Source organism: Lathyrus oleraceus, chromosome 3, assembly GCF_024323335.1.
Source record: "Lathyrus oleraceus cultivar Zhongwan6 chromosome 3, CAAS_Psat_ZW6_1.0, whole genome shotgun sequence".
Classification (NCBI taxonomy): Eukaryota; Viridiplantae; Streptophyta; class Magnoliopsida; order Fabales; family Fabaceae; genus Lathyrus; species Lathyrus oleraceus.
In genome coordinates, this window is record NC_066581.1 from 420,711,973 (window position 1) to 420,722,211 (window position 10,239).

Here is a 10,239-nt window from a genome sequence, read left to right on the forward strand (position 1 = left end):
CTCTAAAGTGGAAACTTTTAAGGGTTTAGAGGGCGCTTTTACTGGAAAGCGCCCTCTAAAGTGGAAATTTAAAGGGTTTAGAGGGCGCTTATTTTGGGAAGCTCCCTCTAAAGTGGGTGGTTATTTAAATTTTTTTTTTTAAAAAGCGCTATATTTTTTTATTTATTTTAGACAACCTGTATATTGAAGCAGTACACCCAAAACTGTATAATTTAAAGCCCTTTTTCACACATTGCATTCAACAAGCCTTATATACAACAATCCATACATATACAACAATTCACTGATACATAATCGTTTAACTTCTAAAGATTCTAAATATACAACCAATTCATAACTTAAAAAGAAATAAAACTAAGTAGCAAAAGCATCTCTGAGATGTATGTTTTTTTTGCTAGCAGCAGTCTTCTTAGCAACAACCTCTTTTTGTTCAATATCAATAGCATGAACCTAAAATATCATAAAATTAGTTAGATGATGTATAAGATCAAGAATTAACATTTTCTATGCATAAATATCATATAATTGTGTTTATACCTTTTTTTTTTATGCAACTGACTCGATTTGCTGCGTAATCCCCTTATACTTTTGGTCCCTTATCTTTTGAAGATAGAATTGATATTTGTTTAGATGGACATGTTCCATTGTTGTAGAGGGATACTTTCAAATATCCAACATCATCATCTACGCGAATGAGGCTTGACGACAATGGAACATCTCCATCTAAACAAATATCAATTGATACTTTCAAGTATCCCTTGCCCCTTGCACGAATGATTGACTTCATAATAGCCATTTTACCTGTAATAAAGAAAACAATTAAAATCAGATGACAAATGTAAAAACAATTAAAATCATAAAAGTCATTTTACCTGTAATAAAGAAAACAATTAAAATCATTTGACCTGTACCTTTTTCACTAAGTTCTCTTTCTTTTCTTGGTTGGAATATGTTCTACATGTCTCTTAACAACACGGACGGTTGGATTGATCCAAATACCCTCATTATGATCATTTCTAATATATGAATCATTTGATATAATATTCTCATCTTGATCATTTCTGGTAAACGATTCAATCTCAACATCAATATCACCTTGATCTCCAGTGTTCTCATCAATTACTTTGTTGGAAAAAAGAACTATAGACCATTTCGTACTTTTCGGATCATTGACATAGAACACTTGTCTAGCTTGAGAGGCTAGAATAAAAGACTCATCTTTGTATCCCACCCTAGTAAGATCTACTTGCAAAAATCCTGACTTATCCATTCGAATGTCGTTATTATTTTCAACCCACTTGCAACCAAATATAGGAATCTGAAACTTCTCATAATCAAACACCCAAATGCACTCGATAACACCAAAATACGACAGATTTGCAAATTTGGGGTTTAAGTCCTTCACACTTGATATGTGCATTGCTTCAGCTACCACGGTGACACCACTATTCTGCATAGTACTTTTATCATCTTGTTCTTTGGTATAAAATGTGTATCCATTAATCGCGTATGCGCTATAAGAAAAAACATGGAAACTTGGACCATATGCTAAGCATCTCAACCTTTCTGTTATTGAAGCGGGATCTGAATAATACTTTGAATAAATATGATCCTTAAACCAAGGTATAAAACATCGATTGTGCTCTCGTACTATCCAATTTTCATTTCTATTGGGATTTAAACCTCGGAGAACATCCTTGTGAATTTCAACATACGGCTCAACCTCATTCTCATTGTGCAGAACATACAAATGCACTTGATCCCGTTCGACCCTTGATACTGCCACGATTTTATTTCCAATTAGATTTTTTCCTTCTTTCTTATCGACAAGCTGAGACTTGGGGAGTCCGGTTGACTGAACATTAGACAAATATTCAGTACAAAACTCAATCGCTTCTTCAACAATGTATCTTTCAACCATACAACCTTCTGGTCGACTTCGGTTCTTCACGTACCCTTTTAATATTTTCATATAACGTTCAACAAGGTACATCCATCTCATATAAGCTGGTCCACACAATTGTGTCTCTTTCACAAGATGAACAACTAGATGTACTATTATGTCAAAAAATGATGGAGGAAAAAACATTTCAAGCTCACACAAAGTAATAACGATTTCTTTTTGTAACATTGGTAAGATCGCAGGATTGATCACCTTACTGCAAATTGACTTGAAGAAAGAACACAACTTAGTTATAGAGCTTCTTACTTTTTCTGGAAGAATAGAACGTATACCTATTGGGAGAAAATGTTCCATTATAACATGGCAATCATGGGTCTTTAAACTCTTTAACTTGAGGTCTTTCATAGACACAAGTCTTCTAATATCTGAAGAGTACCCTTCTGGAACTTTAACTTCACTTAGAAACTTACACAATGTTTTTTTCTCCTTTCTAGATAGAGTATAAGCAGCAGGCGATAGATATGTTCGTTTTCCTTTCTTCAAGGGTCCTAATTCAGTTCTTATTCCCATCGCTATCAAGTTCTTTCTTGCCTTAAGGCCATCCTTAGACTTTCCTTGTATATTGAGTAACATGCCAATAACACTTTCAAATACATTTTTTTCAATATGCATAACATCAAGAAAATGTCTCACATACAAGGACTTCCAATACGGCAATTCAAAAAAAACTGACCTCTTCTTCCACCCACTTTTGACAAGTGTGTGGGCAAAAGGCTTGCCAAACTGAGTATCCAAATCTTTCACCTTTTCAAAAATTTGATCACCCGTCAATATAGGTGGAGCTCTGCCTTGTTCTGTCTCTCCATTGAACGCCTTTCTCCATCCACGGTAGTGATGATTTGAATTTAAGAATCTCCGATGACCGAGAAAGACATTCTTCTGACCAAACTCCAAGCGCTTCCAATCTGTTTTATCTTCACAAATAGGACACGCACATTGACCTTTTATGCTATACCCTGATAGATTTCCGTATGCTGGAAAATCATTAATTGTGCCAAACAACATCGCCCTCAAGTTGAAACTTTCTTTCCTATATCCATCATAAACCTCCACACCGGTCTCCCACAAAATCTTTAAATCTTCGATTAAGGGCTTCAAGTACACGTCTATGTCATTCCCTGGTTGTTTAGGTCCAGAAATCAACATAGACAACATCATGTACTTACGCTTCATACATAGCCATGGAGGTAGGTTATAAATCATAATAATCACAGGCCATGTACTGTGTGAGATACTCTGGATACCGTGTGGGTTCATTCCATCAGTAGATAATGCCAAGCGAAGGTTTCTTGATTCTTCTCCAAATTCAGGATAATCATTATCAATTTTCAACCACTGTGGTGAATCTGCCGGATGTCGATACTTTCCATCTATAATTCTTTCATCCGCATGCCAGGTCAAGTGTCTTGAATCGGTTTCACTACGAAACATGCGTCTAAATCTCGGAATAACAGGAAAATACCACAAGACTTTTGCTGGAGACAACTTGTTCTTATATCGCGAGACACCGCATTTAGGACACTCATTTAACGATGCATACTCATTTCGAAACAAAACGCAATCGTTTGGACATGCATGTATCTTATCATAGCTCATGCCAATAGAGCACAACATCTTTTTGGTCTCATATGTTCGATTGGGAAGAACATTATCCTCAGGAAGCATATCTTTCAAAAGGGCTAATAACTCTGTGAAACTTTTATCCGACCATCCATTGCCCGCCTTTAAGTTGTACAACTTTAATACCGCAGACAATCTTGTGAATTTAGTGCAACCATCATACAAAGGTTTCTCTGCATCACTTACCAACCTCTCAAACATTTCGGGACAATCCTTAAGATCTCCTTCAAGTGCTTCTGCAATCTCTTCAATTCGATCACAATCGTATGTATCTGCGCCACTATAGTTTGAGGCATAGGTCGTACTATCCCCCGGTTCAACATTCTCGTTACTTTTCTCACCATGCAAATTTCAACATGTATAACTTCGATCAATTCCATGCCTCATTAGATGAGATGTCAACTGAACTGCGTCAACCAGTTTCCCATAACAACAACCCAAGCAAGGACATATCATTCTACTGGGGTCTTCGGCGTGCGCAACGGCAAACTTAACGAATTCTGATACCCCATTCTCGTACTCTCTCGACAATCGATTGGAAGACATCCATGTATTATCCATTACTAATTAGAATAAACAAAAAACAATTTCAGAAGAGAAACCAATTTCAGAAGATACTTTGTGCAGGGCATTCATGTCTCCATTTACTCTATCAAATAACATCCATACCTAAACTTCTTAAGTTACTAGCTACGCTATGTACTGGTTGGCTGTTAATGAAGAATTCAAACACATTCGGACCTAGGTTTCTAATGATACTGGTGTTGACACAAAATCAGATGTTCATAGGTCGTATAACCCTAACTACTGGGTAATGTAGTCCCATTGCATGCGCTATCATGGTCACTAAAAACCAACCGTCAATTGCCTAATAAACCCAAACTATTTAAATGACTCTGAATATTGAAACTTTACAGGTCGAAACAAACGTAGCATAGACAACAATAACATAAAACTGAAATGGGGCAAAGCTAAAACAAATCAATAGTGCAAGTAATAATGTATGCATCGTGTACCTTTGATTGGTAGAAGGAGGAAACGTCGTAGATCTAACAGAGGTGGAAGGAGAACGCCTTAGAACCCTAACGTGAAAAAGAACGAAAATAACAGAGAGTGAAATAACAAAACGCGCAGTATGTTATAATTTTAATGTTTATTAAAGGGGACCTTAGAGGGCGCTTGTGGAAAAAAAGCGCCCTCTAAAGGGGGCCTAAGAGGGCGCTTATGGAAGCGCTCTCTAAGGCTTTCCAGAAGCGCTTTATAAGCTGGAAATGCACATGGACTTATAACAGCGCTTTATTAAAAGCGCCCTCTAAGGGTAACCTTAGAGGGCGCTTTCTAAAAAGCGCCATGTATTGTTGTCCCTCTGTCTCCTCCTTATTTTTTCGCTTCACCTTAGAGGGCGCTTTATTACAAAAGCGCCCTCTAAAGTGCGCTGTCTATTGCTCCTTATTTTTTCGCTTCACTTTAGAGAGCGCTTTTTTAATAAAGCGCCCTCTAAGATGCGCTGTCTATTCCAGTTTTTGGCGTAGTGTTATATACTCTAGGACATTTTGACATGGTTCTCCCTAACATTATATCTTATTTGAAGATTTACATTATTATCATTTTGATTTCTATTTTCCATAACCATGTTTTGAGAATCAATGTATGGCGCTCGAATACGTTATGAGTTTGGAATTCTCCTTGGAATGTCATTTTTTTATTGTGGCGTTAATATTAACATCATCATTCAGTGCCCCTACATTGAAACTTAAATCTTCTATAGAAGAGTCCTTGTTCGTACTACTATATGAAATGTTGTGCAGGAATATTATACATGCTTCTTCTTATGACTTGAATGCATTTGATGCAGTTGATCGTCTCGGAGCTCTTATTGACATGGTGATGTGGCTGTTGGGAACTTAACTATGCTTAATTTCAAAACAAATTCAATCCAATCGAATCTGTCTATATTTTTTATGACATATTCTTTAAGTATGATTTTGTTATTTGGTGATATCATCTTTATATGATAGTTAGAGAAGATTTATTCCAAGCATTAATAATTGATTAATACAAATACAAATAAGTTGGAATTGGAATAAGCTACTAAACATTATTTGTTTTTCTGTTTTTCCATCTAACTTTGATGCAATGAAAAGAAAATAGCAAATTATATAATATCAGTGGAGAGATTGAAACAATATATGCATGTACCAAGTGAGGCTCCAGAACTAATCAAGAAAATCGTCCTCCAGTGTGGCAGTACCTAGGGGTGTGCAAAATAACCAATAACCATGAACCAAATTCTTATTCAAATTGATCCAAACTTTAAAACCCAATCCAAAATTATATTTTGAAATTGGTGATCCATTTATCAAATTAAAAAAAAAACCGGTAACCATTATTACAAACCGGTTCAAATAAACGGTTACCATTTTTCAATAATCATTTCAAATCAACCAAAAACACAAATTTCAAAATCCCTAATTCTCAAAAATCCAAACTTTTTTCATTTTTTTTTCTCTTCATCATTCTTCAAATTCCAAACTCATCAAAACCTGCATCGTATTGTAAATGGTATTGAAAGTTGTGATGTTTGCTTTCATGTTGGTGTTCTTTAACAATGTTCAAGTCAAATTCTGTGAGTAGTAAATTTGTAATTTTGTAATTGTGTGTTGTATTATGGAGTTATTTTTTTTCCATTTTCTTAGCTTTAATTGGTTGTGAATTGTTTCTATTGATTTCTGTTTTTAAAGATTTGTATAGAAAATATAGTATTAGTATACAATTTGTTTTTCAATGTTTTTTTCCTGTATATTTGGATATTTGCAAAGAAAACAAACTGAAAACAAGTTGGCAATTTCGTCCCTATTTATTTGTGAGTTTGAAAAAAGTCAACGAAAATTTTATCATTTTAATTTCTCCTTACAACTAGTCAGTTATTTTTATGACGTGGCAATTACTTTACTTTTTTATTATTGTAAAATTAAATGTGGCATTGTTGATCATTATCCTCTTAAATAAAATTGAGAAGCTGCAAAAAAACTACGGTCAATAAAACTGCATCGTATAATTTTTTAAACCTGATTTATTTTTATAATTTTTTTAAATTGTTTTTTTTTATAAAATTGTTTTTTTTATAAAACTGTTTTTTTAAAGAAAATAAAAAACTGGTTTGAAAAATATCGATTTAAAACTCTTTTTTTAAAATTGATTTTTTTTTCTATCTTATAGGTAATTATTTAATTTTGATTTTTCAGATTGAAATTTAAAAATAGTGATTGATTTCAAGAGCGATTGGATAGAGTTAATAAGTTGTTGGAATGAAAATTAAATTTGAGGGAAATTTGGTTTTAAAATTGATCCAAACAAAAATTATTTTTTTTAGTACAAACCGGTTATTAACCAAACCGATCCAAACATAAACTGATTTTAAAAATATAAACCGGTTTTATCAAAGTGGTTTTAAAAACCAAACTGATCCATATATTTGGTTCAATTTGGTTATGGTTTTGAACCATGCACACCCCTAGCAGTACCAACCCTGTCTCTACCACCACCAGGTCGGGCAACACCATCGAGTCTATCAAATATAATTGTGTTTATCTGGTACACCTTTTCTAGTAGTGCTTATGTACATATATAATAGTAGTCTACACATACGTCTTTTGTAGTTGTGTCTGTATATATTTTATGTCATTTTGGAACAGGTGTAATATCATTTTGGTTTGAATCAAAGAATGTAACAAGATTTTTATTTAATGCTAATATTAAATTTTTCATTCTGTTAATCCAAAATGTTCTGAAATTCTGATATGTGTAAATAACAAGTTACAACAACACTTTAATTACAGTTTAGTTAAGTGTCTTGATCCGGTCCCTTAACTAACCTATATGATTTCAATTTAATTTCTTAGCTAAATTGCTGACTCATTATTTAAATTTTTATCATATTGTCATGTCACATCATCACCACTTAATATGCTTTCACAAAATTTAATATAAATGACCAATTTGATTAATAGAATGGTTTTTAAGGGACTAATATGTAATGTTTATTGAATAAGGGACTAAAGTAAAACCTTAAATTAAGTTAAAGAATCTCGTGACTAATTAAGCCTAACATTTTTGAACTACAAGTTATAGAAATTTGACACAATATATCAAACTAATGTTCCATCTAGCATGCCATTTTGTTGATAATTTTATCACGCCCATAAATGGACTTGATGATCAATCTAGGACTTGTTGAAACCGATCTTGATAGAACAATATTCAATTGCTTTCTCGATTGATTCAGTATTTTTGTTCGTCACTCTTCACTCGAGTGATTCAACCACACCTTGATTGCAAGATGATTCCACCGCACAAAGATTTAAAGAGATGAGATAATTTTAGAGAGAAAATTAGGTTTTTGGAGAAGGGAAGACAAATGTACTGAATTGAAAAATTGTACAGTTACAAATGTAGGGTACCTCCCTATTTATAATGAGATTTCTTACACATCAAGCAATCTCAAACTGACTAACTAGCTCCAACAAGTTGTTATTCTATTATCTCAAATATTAGATACTCCGACTTTAACTAGTTGTATCCGACTCTCGGTTGATTACATGCATCTCATTCTTTTATAAGTTTTATTCGACCTGTTATCGAATACATGCATATTCAACTACTACTCTATCGATCATATTCAACTTCGATTCAGTCGAATCCTATATTTTACAAACAAGCTTAACACAAAAAAATACATATTTGACATACCAATTAGGTCATTGTGTCTAAATTATCTGCATTCATCATAGTTCTCATTCTCTTAAATAATTCCACCTACACAACTTTCGTCATGATATCTGCAATCTGATTATCAGTTATGCAATGTTCCAAGTTCAGCATTTCATTCATACTTTCTCTCTAATATAATGGAATTCCATCTCAATGTGTTTGCTTCTTCCATGTGATATCGGATTATTGGTCAAATTGATAGCAGACATGTTGTCGATTTTCATGATCACTGCTCTACAAATTTCACCTGAAATCTCTTCGATCAGTTTCACCATCCATGTTGTTTGACATGCATGAAGAAAGGAAGTTATGTACTCAATCTCACATGATGACAGTGCTACAATTGACTCTTTTCTTAAGCTTCAGACAATTGGTGCACCACCTAGCATAAACATATAACCTATTATGGATTTTCAATCCTTAGCATCACCATAATAACTAGAGTCAGTGTATTCCACTAGCTTTCATTTCTTTTCTTCATCTGCTGCAGGAAATAAAATTTCATTGTCGAGAGTTCCTTTGAGATACCTTAGTATACTCTTTGTGGCTGTAAGGTTTGACACATTTGGCTTTTGCATGAACCTACTCACCATACCTACAATGTATGCTAGATCAAGCCTTGTGTAACAAAGGTATCTTAATTATCCAATGAGTCTTCTATATTTAGTTGGATGGAGTCCATCTTCGTTTGGATCCTTTGCCGGTTGTAATCTTGTTTCAGCTGGTATCAAAGTTGCATTGCATTCTTCCATCTCAAATATTTTGAGTATATCACTTGCATATATTCATTGGTGTAACATTAATCCTCTAGTACTCTTGTAGAATTCGATGCCAAGGAAATACGAAATGCTCCCCAGGTCATATATTTCGAATCCCTTGCTCAAATCACTTTTGAAATATTTGATCCCCTTCCTACAATTACTTGTTATCAACAAGTCATCGACATAGATATATAGTATAAGCAGTTCATTTTTTCATCTCCTAACATATACTCCATGTTCAATTTTGCACTTTATAAACTCTTTCTCTCTTAGAAATCCATTTATCTTCTTATTCCAAGCTCTTGGAGCTTGTATGAGTCCATAAAGGGCTTTATATAACCTATATACCTTGTTTTCTTGGCCTTGCTTCACAAAATAAACTACATGTGCTACATAAACGTCTTCATCTAAGGGGTCATTTAGAAATGAACATTTTAACATCCATGTGATACATATACCAGTTTTCAGGTTTGTTAGACCAACAACCAACCGGATTCTTTTGATCCTAGCAATTGGTGCAAAAACTTCATCAAAGTCGATTCATTCTCTGAAGAAATCCTTTGGCTACAAGTCTTGCTTTGTTCCTGGTTACTTCTCCTTTTGGATTTAGATTCACTTTGTAAACCCACTTCACATTAATTACCTTTTTACCTTGTAGCAATTCAACTAGTGACCAGATTTATTAACTTCTATGGACTTCAGTTCCTCCATCATTGCTTGCATCCATTTTGAGTCCTTCAATTCCTCAATTAGATTGACTAGCTCAATATTTTTATAGAAATTAGAGTGTACTATCTCACCTTCATCATTTACCATATAATTTTATGTGATTACACATTCATGTAACCTTGCAGGCATGTTTCTTGTCCTTTGAAGCCTTTTTGTGCCTACTTGAACTCCACCTTCTTCTGGTCGAATTTCACTGTCAGCTTCACTAGTTGGTTCATCACATATAATTCTCATTGAGTCCTTTTTCACATTGTCATTCCAATCTCACTCCTTCATCTTGTATATTATCACATCTCTACTGATCATAACTTGCTTATTCTATCAGGATCATTTGGATCGACTTATCATCAAGTTTGTAACCTCCAGTCGAATGATATCCTATCAGGATCATTTGGA